The following is a 15,983-nucleotide window of genomic DNA, read 5'->3' on the forward strand; positions in this document are numbered from 1 at the left end:
AATGAGGGGGTGGTATATGACAGCACCCACCACACTACAGTACAGCTGCAGTCTCTCCACCAGCCAGCCCTAAAAGAGGGGGTGGTATATGACAGCACCCACCACACTACAGTACAGCTGCAGTCTCTCCACCAGCCAGCCCTAAAAGAGGGGGTGGTATATGACAGCACCCACCACACTACAGTACAGCTGCAGTCTCTCCACCAGCCAGCCCTAAAAGAGGGGGTGGTATATGACAGCACCCACCACACTACAGTACAGCTGCCATCTCTCCACCAGCCAGCCCTAAAAGAGGGGGTGGTAATTGGCTAGAAAACACAAATCTTAACGTTGTCATGGAAACCCCAGAAAATGTTCTCATTATGTAACCTAGCTAATTCGCAGAGACCTTGCCAAGTTTTGAAATGTATTTAGACTGAAGAGAACAGCGAAGTTATGACAGCAACTTGGAGCCTCAGGTTTTTGGCATCCCAATAACTCCAAGTCATAATCTAAGTTATGAACAACCTGTCGGGTTTCTCTATATTCTAAAAATAACAAAACGTTACGGATCATTTATTTCTCTATTCCCAAGCCTGGAAGGCAACTTGTAGGAGAAACAAAGTGTGGTTCATCTCCAACAAAGTAGTTGTTTTAAAGGGCATACAGTGTTGAGCTCACTGTGATGAGGCTGTAGCCTCTCTGCTGCCAGCTCAGCCCAGAGTTAGTGTTTGAGGCTGGGCAGCTGGGCTTACACACACATCACTGACAAAAGCAAACTGCAGATTCTGTGAGGCTGTGGCCTACATGCTTTCACTTGTCTCAGTCCACAGGGTGCCTGCAAAGCCTAGCTAGGTGTCAAAGGCAACGCAACAGGCAAGCAGTGTTTTATCACATACTGACTCTGCTGTGCAACAATGAGTCATGTACAGTAACATTTTCCAGATAGCAGTGTATTGGCTGGCGGATATTAAATACACTGAAATGGACACTTAAAAGGCTGTGATATCATAAAGGACGGCACATTGGGGATTGGCTCAAAGATAGAGAAAACGCCCTTAACCACATACCCCGGTTTGAATACATTTGCATCATGGAAAATCAGAAGGCATGATGGCTGATTATGGCTCCCATGATGGTGACTACAGAGTCACGTATCACCTCGGCAGCATTAACATGTCTGTAGCACCGGGGGAATGGTATCTTATCAGGGGGACAGCCTTTGGTGTACTGAGAAACAGATTGAACTGGAGTGCTTCTGTAGCCTGCTCCTTACCCTTTTGTTTCCAGTCCCACACAAAACATTCCCCGGGCAGGACTGATAGAGGTTCAACCACTAAGAACAGGGGTTTTTCCACCGTTGCACTGAGATTTTATTTTGCAATTTTAAACACACATTTCCTACAGTTCTATACATTTTGCCATGCAGCTGAGAGAAAACGTTACAGGTTTAATGCTTATTTCCTGAAATTCAACATATTCTGCAATGGAACGGAGATAATTTAGCTGTTTGAAAAGATAGTTTCCCGCAATTCTATGCATTTTACCATGGATAATGCTGTGTTCTTTTGATCAAACCTAATAACAAAATGAATATTGCTAAATTCATTGTTTTGGGAATTTTCAATTCTCCATATCTAGTTTTATTTTGGTGGTTGTTATCTCTCAGAGATTATATTCTTTAAAAATAGGTCAATTATCTTTTCCACACACACACATTTATAATTTCACACGCTCTATGTGGCCCATAGCAACAGGTTGAGCGCATAGGGCTCCGGAGCGCCGCGGCGGTTTAAGGCACTGCATCTCAGGGCAAGAGGCGTCACTACAGTCCCTGGTTTGAATCCAGGCTGAATCACATCCGGCAGTGATTGGGAGTCCCGTAGGGCTGCGCACAATTGGCCCAGTGTCGTCCGGGTTTGTCCGGGGTAGGCAGTCATTGTAAATAAGAACTTGTTCTTAACCGACTTGCCTAGCTGAAAAAAAGGTTCAAAAAAATTAAAAACTCAATGGAATGCACATGACCCTCCCTGCTGCTGCCATCCAGCAGCCCTTCAACTAGACAAGGAGGGGGTGGAGGTGATTACAATGAGCTCCAGTGTGACAGGAGCCCAGTGGAGGCCTGAAACAGACCTGAACTCGCACAGCATGTGCAGAGCCTCTGAGCCAGGAGAGACAAAGCATGCCGCTGGCTGCTGTTAGTGTGTGCTGCTGTTGTCTGATAAGAACAGGATTAAATGGTAACAATCACTGGGCAATAAATGAGTGCAAGTAGTCCTTGACTGTGTGTCAAAGGGCATGGGGCCAGATATTTGTGTGGACTTTCACAATACATCTGAACATCCTGTCGTTGGGTTTAGGGTTGGGCAATGTCAGCCGTTGTCCAATCGTGATTATGTACCCCCAAAACATTGATATGATGGTACAGAATGCTACAACAGGATTAATCATGATGAAAGATAACGTAGTTGAAAGCCTGCGCAGAGACACTAAGTGCAGGCAAATCTTCTCTAATAGTCCTTTCTGGTGGAGCTTCAACATGGAAAAGGTTGTGTGTGGCGCGCACAATTGAGCATAGACAGTCCGATGAGGAACAGGATGTTTCACCGTAGTGAGTTAGCTTCTATCTATCCTGTGATGTATAACCTGTCTATAGTCTTCAGAATTGGCTAAAGATGACTATTTGCCTCATAAAATAGTAAATAAATATATGGGTTTGTTGGATCTCTCAAAGCTGTGATTGAGAATAGCCTATGCTATAGACTTTCATTCTTGTTCATTTTTACAGCAGCAACTTTAGGACACCATCTTAGGCTAGAATATTTGGGAAATAAGCTACTGTTCATAACTTTACCCTGTCTTAAAGCTTTTATGGTCAGGCCTAGTGGGAGGATAGGTTATTATTGGCCATTTGGTTTTCAACCTTGCATTTTCCCACCGTATGGATCATTTTAAGCTTAAACTTAATTAAAAACTTGGCATTGAAATGTTTCTTCTATAGGCTATTGATGAGGTTTGTCTTCTCTAATTATTAGTTCCATGGCTACCTTGTGTTTTTACCTATATCATTGCCACCACACTAGACATCCATTTTTGGAATTTTTGATTCTCCCTGACTGTTGTTATGTTTGTTTGACTCACTCAGATTGCATATGCTATGTTCTTATGCTATGGAAAAATAGGTAGAATTGCAGAAAACTATATTTAACCTCTAACAGTCTGTTGGGGGAGGGTTCATTTAGCTATTTGATCTAGAATTTCAGGACCCTTTAGGTATCAACAATTTTTTTATGTATTTGAAAAAAAATATTGAATGTCCTTAACTACTATAGCCCATATAAACCACAATGAATAACACATTCATAAATGGCAACAAAAATGTTTTCCTAGAAATAGGGTTTTGAAGCGTCTGTCCTACATCTAGGAGACATCAGAAAGCTCTGGAAATATTTTTGTTTTTTGGGTACTAAACTACCTCTGTACTTAAAATTTGTTTGTATTGGTCACCTTCAGACGAGTACCCCTTGTGGGGGTTGTAGAGCAAAACGGAGAACACCATTGTGTTCGTGAAAGTCTTCCCACAAGTAGGGCAAACCGTTCGAACGCTACAGATGTTTGTGAGAAGACAGATTTCTCTCTCATGGACCTCCCCATGGCAAAATGTGTAGAACTGCAGGAAAGAGAGCCACAAAAATGTTGGGAATATAACAATCTTAGCTGTTTTAAAATACATGGCTAAGGAATGTCCCAGTGTTAACTTTGACAGATAGTCACATTTTAGTAAACTCCTCCTGTGTTAGTTTTAGCTATTATCAATTGATCAAAACGTGACAATTTTAGTCACAGCCATTTTATTCACATAGATTATTTAGTATTAAAAAAAATGTATCGACTATATTTATGCTTCATCTAACTTCCATCATGTATAAATTTAGATGGCCTAGTTGGACAAGGCCTACTGTCACCTTGTATAGCTTACTTAGCAACATAGATATTGTGGCAGATTGTAAAGCCATAATTAACCATATAGGCTTAAAGTCTTGGCTACAGGTTAAACAATTTACAGCACAGATTTTCTCCCCATCATAACTGTCAAGGGGGTAAATAATAGTGCTTTCCTTGAAAGAAAAAAAAAGTATTACTGTATTCCTAATATTCAACAAATAACATTTGTTTTTTTCTCAGGAAAAAAACAACAGCAACTCGCATTTGCAGACCACAGCGCAAGAGCAGCAACACAGATGATTAAATAACAGAGCACATGGGAAAATTGAGCTTTGATTTAAGCAAAGCAAAAATAGGTTATATGAAAGAGAGTAAACATTGTTACGACTTGAGGTTATTTACAAGTCAAGTGTCCTGGCTTCGAATCAGTGACTGAAGTGACCACCTGGAAACTGTGTGGGAGAGCCGGGCAGATCAGATCAGACAGCGCAACTGAAAGACGCCAATGAGAGGATTGCATGAAATATTCCGCATGAATGCGTAGGACTGGACAACACGGATAAAAAGGAGCTTCATGTCAAATCAAAATGTCCATTAGTCTTAGTTGGAATTCTCGTCACATTTCTGTCGACTAAAATGAAAAGTTATTTGTAAAAGTTATTGTTTTTTCCCCCCGTGGCATCTCATCTCGTTATCGTCATGGTTTTAGTCAGGAAAAATAGGAAGTTGACGAGTATTTTTCTTATTGTTGACAAATTAAGCTTAAGCCTTAGGCCCATGCATCGACGGAGAGAAACAATATTTTTTAAATGGACATTTTGAGTTGCTATATTGAAATTATCTGCCGTCTGGACTACATTCAAATCAAACTTTGTCTGTCACATGCGCGGAATACAACCAAATGTAGACTTTACCATGAAATGCTTACTTACAAGCCCTTAACCAACAGTGCAGTTCAAGAAGAAAACATTTACCAAGTAGACAAAGTAAAAAGTAATAATAAAAAGTAAAACAATAAGAATAACAAAGCTGTTGAGGAGCATTTTGGTCCTAGACTTGGCGCCCCGGTACCGCTCGCCGTGCGGTAGCAGAGAAAACAGTCCAACATGGGTGACTGGAGTCTGACAATTTTACGGGCCTTCCTTTGACACCACCTATTATATAGGTCCTGGATGGCAGGAAGCTTGGCCCCAGTGACGTACTAGGCCGTTTGCACTACAGAGGGTAGTGCAAACGGCCCAGTACATCACTGGGGCCAAGCCTTCTCTTGCGTTCTGTATATAACATTTATTGAAATAGGCTATAGCAAATACAAATATACAAATGACTGGGAATGTCACGTGTGCTGCCCTGCTGTGAGCTGCGAGACTACATTCTTTACTTCACAGCAGCAGTTAAGTTCAAATAGTCATGTGACAGAATGGTTTCACCTATGTCGTCACCATCGACGGTGTCTGTCAATCATCCCGATAGACGATACTACGGTAATATCACCTAAACGTTGTAAAATTAGACTTGACATTGCATTCAACTTGAGGCACACCTTAAAAACATAAGCCAAAGATACATTGCCAACAACACACAAAGAGAACAATGGAGGAGAGGAGAGAGCCGGACATTAAAAACAAATCTCCTTACATGTCTTCTCACCTCCTGACCCTCTTCCTAACCCCTCCACCTTGTTGTCCACTTGGTCACCCGCTGCTCTGAGGCTGAACACTTAAAAATCACAATGAGAGAACAGCCTGAGGGGTGGGCACTTCAGGGAACCAGCTCAGATTCCTGGCATGCCGGAGGTGTGCATGCCGCATTCTTGTTGCAGGCGTCAGGGCTTCAAACAGTCAGTTCAGGTCCGGCTTCATTCGTTCACGTTAGTGCTCTGAGGAACCGCCAGTAATCCCAGTAGAGGCAATGTTTGGAATCTGGCACATTCTGTGGGCGTGTCAAGTTGAGGTCTTTTATCCGCGTGTTTTGAAGCAATGCCCCTAAAAATATTTATCTGTGTTCTGCCGGTATTAGTGTCTGAAAATGGGCTTCAAGAGACGACAAAATAATGTGTGGGTGAGGCCATAGCCTTGCAATTAAACAAAGCTTCCACAGCAGTGTTTAGAGAGGACCAGATCAAAGTGAGGGGAAAATGTGAGACTCACTGCAATAAGGTATTTTGTTATACTGGGTGACTCCACTTTTCCATAGTACAATAAACTGGGGGGGGGGGGGGTCTCCACATTGGTCTTAAGGCAGTACCATTTTGTCATTGACAGTATATTTAATTATACTCTAAACGGGTCACCTTAAAAAAGTGACAATATTTAATCTTGGGGAAAATAAAGGCAGCATGGCTCATCAGGTCAGGAAACGGTGATTGTTATGCCGAATTGCATGAGCAGTGTCCTACTCCAAATTGGCCAGATTATATTACGAGTTTATACATTTTACCAGGGAACGCAATGCAAAAAAAGAGAATTACCATAGTCCAATCTAGACTAATCTGTCCAAAGACACAGCACATTTTCCTGGTCACTCTCTATTGTACCTTAGCAAAGCTGTTGAGTGGAATGTTATTGTGTTAAATTACATCGCAATGGGTTCTAAGCAGGATGGTTGTAACCTAGCTAGATATTTCAGCTAGCTTGAAAGAGTAGGAGGGGTTACAAGGCCCGCTTTTCATTATATATATATATATATATATAAAAAAAATCTCACCCAGAGGAGAGTTAAACTGACGCAGACAGGGATTCCAGACCAGTTTAGCAAGGTAATAAATACACTTTAATAAGACTACCATGGCGACAGTTTTAACCCAAGAGTTTGTAGTCTACTTCCGGGACTCCCTATAGAGAGAACAATAAGGGGCAAACATTAAAAGATAATGTCACTCTTTAACCAGTTAAATGCAATCTACATATTCCTCAAAAGTAATTATCATGAAATAAGGCCAAACAATAACTAGTAATGCTGCGTACTCAAAAGAGAGGTTTATACAGTGGGGAGAACAAGTATTTGATAACCTGCAAAATCGGCAGTGTTTCCTACTTACAAAGCATGTAGAAGTCTGTAATTTTTATCATAGGTACACTTCAACTGTGAGAGACAGAATCTAAAACAAAAATCCAGAAAATCACATGGTATGATTTTTAAGTAATGCCCTTCCTTTAAAATATAATTTATGTTCAGGATGTGTTCTTTTCAGGAATTCTACAGAAATTCCCATTGCTCTACCACAGTGAAACGTTGACCTTTGTGACTAGTGTAGCCTTCCTACATCAGAGTGGCATGCAGCGTCTGCTTTCACTATCAGTAAAGTGGCTCTGAGGGAATATGCCTCTTCATGCCTAGAGTCCTGCATGGAATGCTGCTTTACACTCAGGCCAGGCAGCCTGATTCATCCCGCTCCTGCCTAAAGCTTTTCATACTGCACCCGCCCACACCCGATGGCTTTCTGTCCGACTCACACAAGAACTGGCCCTGAACCCAACCGCAGTCCCGCAATGTTATTTTAGACGTATGTGACGACGCAGCTCTCAGTAATTTTGCACCCTAAAAGCAATATCCAAATGCTCCAAAATAACCTAAGAAATAGGTAATATTACCAGAGATTCTCACATGGACCAATATATTAGGCTTTCAGTATTACTGGGCTATATCAGCCATTAGGCTAGACATAGCTTGAAGAGATTTGGGGACTTGCACTTTCTCTTGAGCAATGTTTTACAGCCTACCTTTTACGATTGGGACGATTTTCAGACAGAATATGGGTGATCAATATTAATTTCTCGGTAATGTTCTAAACCATAGCCTAATCAAATTAAGGAAGTATATATATTTTTTTACATAACCGGATACTCTAATTGAGACCTTATATAGAGTACCAGTTAAAGTTGACACGCCTACTCACTCTTTTTTTACTATTCTACAATGTAGAAAATAGTGAAGACATACAACTATGAAATAACACCTATAGCATCATGTAGTAAATAAACGTGTTTTAGATTCTTCAAAGTAGCAATCCCTTTGCCTTGATGACAGCTTTGCACACTCTTAGCAGTTTCTCAACCAGCTTCACCTAAATTCATTTCCAACAGTCTTGAAGGAGTTCCCACATATGCTGTGCACTTGTTAGCTGCTTTTCCTTCACTCTGCAGTTCAACACATCCCAAGCCATCTCAGTTGAGGTGGGGTGATTGTGGAGGCCAGGACATCTGATGCAGCACTCCATAATTATCCTTCTTGGTCAAACAGCTCTTCCACAGTCTGGAGGTGTGTTGGGTCATTGTACTGTTGAAAAACAAATGATAGTCCCACTAAGCGCAAACCAGATGGGACGGCGTATCGCTGCAGAATGCTGTGGTAGCCATGCTAGTGAAGTGTGCCTTGAATTCTAAATAAATCACAGACAATGTCACCAGCAAAGCACCCCCACACCATGACACCTCCTCCTCCATACTTCGCGATGGGAACCACATGTGGAGATCATCCGTTCACCCACTCCGCATCTCACATCTCACATCTTTTTGGTTGGAACCAAAAATCACCAATTTGGAATCAACAGACTAAAAGACAGATTTCCACCAGTCTAATGTCCATTGATTGTGTTTCTTCGCCCAAGCAAGTCTCTTATTATTGGTGTCCTTTAGTAGTGGTTTCTTTGCAGCAATTCGACCATGAAGGCCTGATTCACACAGTCTCCTCTAAACAGTTGATGTGTCTATTACTTGAACTATGTGAAGCATTCCTTTATTTGTGAGGCTGAAAAACTCTAATGAACTTATTCTCTGGAGGTAACTCTGGGTCTTCCTTTCCTGTGGTGGTCCTCAAAGGAGCCAGTTCCATCATAGCGTTTGATGGTTTTTGCGACTGTACTTGAAGAAACTTTCCTGTTTTTTTTTATGTTCCGTATTGACTGACCTTCATGTCTTAAAGTAATGATGGACTGTCGTTTCTCTTTGCATATTTGAGCTGTTCTTGCCATAATATGGACTTGGTATTTTACGAAATAGGACTATCTTCTGTATACCACGCCTACCTTGTCACAACACAACTGGTTGGCTCAAACGCATTAAGTAGGAAATATATTCCACAAATTAATTTAAGGCACACCTGCATCCAGGTGACTACCTCATGAAGCTGGTTGAGAGAATGCCAAGAGTGTGCAAAGCTGTCATCAAGGCAAAGGGTGGTTACTTTGAAGAATCTCATATATTTAGGATTTGTTTAACACTTTTTTGGTTACTACATGATTCCATGTGTTATTTCATAGTTTTGATGTCTTCGGCGCACTTTATCTTGCACGCCCAACTAGGAGAGGTAGCCTACTGAAGATGAAGCAGCGAATTCTGGGTGTGAATAATGTGACAATGAAGTGCTTCTAATGCAACAGGTAGGCTAATGCATAACAAAGCAGAGAGATGATCATCTCCAAAATATTTCAATCCCAAAGTTGGTCTGATCTGACTACCCGCAGCATGACAAATGCTGACTGTGCCGCAATGATCTCTGTCGGGACCCGCAGGTGAATGCAGCCCTCTACTTCACACCACACAGCCAGTACAGGCTTGAAATATTAGCTTGTCTTGTACCAATACACATAAGCTTTAGAAGCAGCAGCAGCTGATGGACCAGAGAGTTTGACGTCATTGAGATCCTGTGGATGAGACGTAGTGGTCTAGTTGGCGGTGTAAGTTTATTTGGAACCTAAAGGCTATAACGTTTGAACCTGCAGCCAGCTGCATAGGTCTACCACTGCACAATCAGTGACTTGACTCACTGGCTTCAATTTCAAGCGCATTCTCCTCTTCTAAACGGACCCGCTAATTAGTTTGCTTGATCTGAACCATGGGGATTTTATTAGCCTACAAGGAGTGCTTTCAGGATCCCAGGTCACCAGCAGCCCGTGTTAACTCAGAGTCCCTCCAGAGACCGTACAAGAACATATACATCAACATTAACTCTTGTCCGCTTGCTCAGGGCAAGTAAAACAAACGGTTTGAGCAAAGTGTCTTCCAGATGTGATGTTTTGCTCACTGTCCTCCCAATATCTGCACAGCGTATTGGGGTATAATTATTGTAGGCCTGCATTGACAGGCACGAGCAGTCTTTCAAATCATGCAGTCAGTCACAAGATGCATTTGAGATCAAAGCGAGCAGCATTTTCACATTTGTTAATAAATGCCAGCGAGATATTTGCCCAGTTACAGCTCATTTTTGGACAGCAATGAAAATCATACAAAAGTCATGGTGTGTGCAACACCTGAGTGTGCCAGTGGTCTGTTGCCAGAGGCGAGCGAGCGAGCGAACGAATAGCACAGTAGGGAAAATAATGATGTTCTGTTGTTTAACTAAGATAGCCAATTCAAAACAGTGTAGTTTGGCTGGTTAACTATTAACATGCATTAATGTCATGTCTGATGTCCTAAAAAAAAAACATCCGGCACTCGTATAAAACCGAAAATGGCCAACACAGTTGATACGGGTGCACAGTTGAAGAAACTAATGCTGCATACTGTTGTAAAACTCTCTCTCTCAAGCTCTCGAAATTGGGTAGTATTCTCCTATATTCAATACTGGTCATGTAATTCTGACAAAGTTACAAAATATTATTTGAATAGCCTTATTGACAAGTAACGCCGATGGTGTCAAGCTCTTCCCTGAACACTGAAGATTCTAAACTTACAAATACAGTGCATTCGGAAAGTATTCAGACCCCTTGACTTTTTTCACAGTTTGTTAAATATTTTTTGTTCCCCTCTATCTACACACAATACCCAATAATGACAAAGCAAAAACAGATTCAGAAAATGTTGCTAATTTATAAAAATAAACTGAAATATAACATTTACATAAATACTGTATTCAGATTCTTTACTCTGTACTTTGTTGAAGCACCTTTGACAGCGATTACAGCCTCAAGTCTTAGGTATGACGCTACAATCTTGGCACAACCTGTATTTGGGGAGTTTCTCCCATTCTTTTCTGCAGATTCTCTCAAGTACTGACAGGTTGGATGGGGAGCGTTGCTGCACAGCTATTTTCAGATCTCTCCAAAGTAGAGGTCGACTGACTGACTTTTCAACGCTGATACCGATTGGAGGACCAAAAAAAGCTGATACCTTTTCTTTTTTTTAAATCGGCAGATTTTATATACGTAATGACAATTACAACAATACTGAATTAATAATGAACACTTATTTTAACATAATATAACACAAAATAAATTTAAAACGTGTCAAATAAAGAATGAAACATGTTCAATTTGATTTAAATAATGCAAAAACAAAGTGTTGAAAAGGAAAGTAAAAGTGCAATATGTGCCATGTAAGAAAGCTAACGTTTAAGTTCCTTGCTCAAAATATAAGAACATATGAAAGCTGGTGGTTCCTTTTAACAGGAGTCTTCAATATTCCCAAGTAAGAAGTTTTAGGTTTGGTGTTATTATAGGACTATTTCTCTCTATACCATTTGTATTTCATATGCCTACTATTGGATGTTCAAATAGGCACTTCTGTATTGCCAGCCTAATCTCAGGAGCGCCGTTTATGACTTCTAGCCGATGAATCAAGTATTGCTAAGAGCTGCTGGCAAACGCAGTAAAGTGCTGTTTGAATGAATGCTCATGAGCCTGCTGCTGCCTACCACCACTCAGTCAGACTGCTCTATCAAATATCAAGTCATAGACTTAATTATAATAAAAAAACAGAAATATGAGTCTATGGTCAAATCCGGAAACTATCATAAAACGTTTATTCTTTCAGTGAAATAAGGAACCATTCCATATTTTATCTAACGGGTGGAAACCCTAAGTCTAAATATTGCTGTTAACATTGAAGGTTGTGCAATGTATGTCATAATTATGTAACATTCTGGCAAATTAGTCTTTGTTAGGAAGAAATGGTCTTCACACAGTTCTCAACAGGTTTAAAAAAAAATATATACTTCTGTGTATTGATTTTAAGAAAGGCATTGATGGTTATGGTTAGGCACATTTGTGCGACGATTGTGTTTTTTTCACAAATGTTCTTTGGTTAAATCATCACCCGTTTGGCGAAGTTGAACTAGGCTATGATTTGATGATAAATTAACAGGCACCGCTTTGATTATATGCAACGCAGGACAAGCTAGTTAACCTAGTAATATCATCAACCATATGTAGATAATCACTAGTTATGTGAAGATTGGTTGTTTTTCATGAGATAAGTTTAATGCTAGCTAGCAACTTACCTTGGCTCCTTTTGATGCTGCACTCGCGTAACAGGTGGTCAGCTTGCCACGCAGTCTCCTCGTGGATTGCAATGTAATCGGCCATAATCGGAGTCCAAAAAGGCAGATTACCGATTGTTATAAAAACTTAAATCGGCATGGCTGATTTCAATCGGTCGACCTCTACTCCAGAGATATTCGGTCTAGTTCAAATCTGGGCTCTGGCTGGGCCACTCGAGGACATTCAGAGACTTGTCTCGAAGCCACTCCTACGTTGTCTTGGCTGTGTGCTTAGGGTTGTTGTCCTGTTGAAAGGTGAACCTTTAATAAATCCAATGTATGCACCAAACAGAACGCACTGCAACAGACTCTTCAACGCAATGGTTCAAGGCAAACGCATCGTTCCATTGGAAATGAATGTACTTCTGGTGTACCAAAATGCAATTACACTGTCAGTGTGATCGAGGTGTATGAGTATTTGTTGATAAGATGTGTGGTATTTTGCAAATCAATGACATCAGAGATAACATATAAGACTATCATTAGGCTACTCTTGTCATTCAGTTGGTTAAGCTAACAGTCCAAGTACTGGATATGAGCCTAGTTTTGTGAAGTAGGTGTATGTTCCAAACTCACACCTTCTGCTCTCATTCTCACAAGCAGCTGTGACCTATATGTTCCACCTCAACTAGTCAATGGATGAGTGAAATACGTCACACCAAAGCCATCAACTTCACATTGCGAAAGAGAGGCCTCTCTTTTATTGCTGTTAAATATGCAGTCCTCTGATTTGTTTTCCCCCATATGAATTGTCACAGCAAGTTGTCTCAGATGTCAAAGCCTCATTCCTAAGGAGCTTTAGCCAGAACCATACAATGAGACACACCCCTTAGCAATGCTGCTGACAAATTGCTGCACCTATTATGGTGAAGGAAAAATATTTAATCCTAAAATGAACAAATAACTAATTAAATTGGTGCACAGACATGATAAACCTGGTTATAACAGTCTTTTTTATACAACAGAATCACACATCGGTGCTTTTCTGTGTGGTAGAATCCAGAGACCTTACCATATAAGAAAGGTTTAGCCTCTCATGGTGGCATTAAAAAAAATATGTGCCCAATAGGACTCCCTTCCCTTAGGCATGGATGGACCACACAATCTCCTGAACAACAACATATGGTTATTCAACTACAGGGCAACCAGAAGGAGAAACTGTTCTTATCTTTTATAACATTTTTATTTTCTTCTAATCTGTTTTCGTGGAACCCAGGGAGATCCAGCTCAAACAGAGACGTTTCCAATTCCCCGAGTAAAATGTGCACCACACTCATGTCTAGAAAATAAAACAGTGTGATATGAGCTCCATCATCTGGTGCCTGTTGCTAGGAGAACTTTGAAAATATGGTGTGGACTGCTATAAAAATGTCTGATATCCATGCTAACCTCAATAGCAGCATAGTAAATCATGCACTTCTACTGGCACAGCGGATAGAGGGGGATGATTAACTGGAAACTCAGGACATCATGTGTCCCCCAAATGGCACCCTATTTCCTACATAGTGCACTACTTTTGACCAGGGGCCATAGAGCATTATGTAAGGGAAAGGGCACCATTTGGGACACCGCCCATACATGCAGCATAAATATCACACACACAAAGCCCAACATTTGACAACCAAGCATGCAATGCCTCTCTCGGCCTACAAAGGTAACCAGTACAAAAAGCAACACATTTTCATTCATATCCCTAACATACCCTCAATACTACTTTTTTAACCACTGTTTGTTTATGTTTGAGGACCAAAACATGATTGTTGGAGAGTTGTCACTTTGTATTATGTACTCACTTTCTGAAAAAGTGCAGAGTACTTGGGGCTCCCGAATGGTGCAGTGGTCTAAGCCACTGAATCTCAGCGCTAGAGAAGTCACTACAGACACCCTGGTGAGATTCCAGGCTGTATCACAACCAGCCGTGATTGGGAGTCCCATAGGGCGGCCCACAATTGGCCCAACGTCGTGTGGGTTTAGCCGGTGTAAGCCGTCATTGTAAATAGGAATGTGTTCTTAACGGACTTGCATAGTTAAATAAAGGTTAAATACTTTCTAGTCATTGATAGATCAGTGAAAATAAAATAGGCTTTTGAACTTGGCTGTGGGAGGTATTTAACCGATTGTACTTTGAAAAATGCTTGCAATTCAAAATGTTCTGCAACTAAACACAGACTCCTTAGGGAGATAGTATAGGAAAAGCAGTGCCAACACAGCTGGGACTCCACAGTTTTAATGGGCTGAGGTTTGGATTCACAAAGAACAGTGACTAAAACTGCATTCTCACAAATACCCTAACAGTAATCAAACTGACAGTTACAGAGGGATTCTATTGAAAATATTCGACCGGAGCCTGGCCCTATAATAGGACAACAATTGCATAATTTAATATTCCAAGATGCAGCTTTTCAGAAAACTAAGGGAGACCATAACGTTAATGAACGATCTTCGTGACGTCATTTAAATATAATCGACAACTCACTCACGTAGTAACGTTAGTTAGCATGTTCGCTCTCATGTTTTGGATAGCCAACTAGCTTAGTAACTTCAGTACACACACAACACAAATAAAATAGCTAGATGGTTCATTCTTATTTTCCTGGTAACAAAACCAACTCAGTGACTGGCTGGGTGAATGGTTAAAATACTGCTCCTCGTCAACTCGTGCGTTAGCATGCTAGCTAAATTACTCCAGCTGGCAAAGGGCAGTAAGCTACTTTAGCTTTCTGACTTGAGAAATTCAAACCAAGAACACACAGCTTTGCCAGCTTGCTTACCTCTGCTGTCCGCAGTGATGGAGGTTTCTTTAAAGCTTGTTTGAAAGAATTTTCCATTGATCCAGTCATTGTCATACCTTCACACCGGAATCAAATCCTCAAGAGATCCCAGTCTCATTTTTTAAGGCCGATACCGCTCAACTTCCATCCCGTCGCCCGAGCATGGAGTGAAAATGCCTTGTAAAAATTAACACAAAACTAACATCTAGAACACAACTGGTCCACATAAAATGTACCAAAAGTAAATCATGCAAAAATGGATGCGAAAATCCTCGTGTAGAATTATATGCATTTTTAGAATCCAGTTGGAAAGTTGCGTCCTGATCATCCGTTCTTCATTTGGGACGAGTTGACTTCTGTCTCGACGCCGGAGTCGAATCTGTGATCCCTCTGTTCATTGACAGCTCAAGAACACTGCTGCAGGAGGTGGCAATCGTTTAAAAAAAACAGTAATAACGTTTCATTTTTCAACAAAACGTACTACTAAAGGAAGTGAATAATATCAATGGTAAAACAGTAGATAATGCGCTCGCAAGCTCTTCAGCTTAGTTTGAGCAACATACTTGTCTATCTGTGGGACAGCTACTAACGTTTCCTCACAGTACTCAAAAGCAAATCTCATCAGCTGATAAACTTTCGGCCTTTAAGTGTTTTTCAGAACCACCAACTCTCTATACTTGTTGCAAAATCAAGCCAACTGTCTGCTATACTGTAAGAAAATACACTATACGTGTTAAGCTCCTGCATACATAAAATATTAGTATCAGCTTTAGGTAGCTGGGTGTCAGTTTTTGTTAATGCATAAAAAAAGAACATTCTTGTTGCGTTTGGTCGTCACAAGAAACCACAGCCACAAACTCAAACTATACAAATTAGCTTCTCAAAATGTGATTTTAAACATGACCTTAACCACATTATTAACGTTATGCCTAACCTTAAATTAAGACCCCAAACCAAATGTATGTTTTCATGGATTTGTACCATATTGAACCGACATTGTGGCTGTGGTAACTAGTGTGAAACGTTACGCTC

The 15,983-nt window shown here is 40.8% G+C and overlaps 1 pseudogene; it reads right to left on the bottom strand.

The window, feature by feature from the left end:
- LOC135550951 (rap guanine nucleotide exchange factor 6-like) overlaps window positions 1-15,733 on the bottom strand; it is a 162,015-nt pseudogene extending 146,282 nt beyond the window's left edge.
- Between the last annotated feature and the right edge of the window lie 250 nt (window positions 15,734-15,983).

This window comes from Oncorhynchus masou, chromosome 12 (assembly GCF_036934945.1).
Source record: "Oncorhynchus masou masou isolate Uvic2021 chromosome 12, UVic_Omas_1.1, whole genome shotgun sequence".
NCBI classification, from domain to species: Eukaryota; Metazoa; Chordata; class Actinopteri; order Salmoniformes; family Salmonidae; genus Oncorhynchus; species Oncorhynchus masou.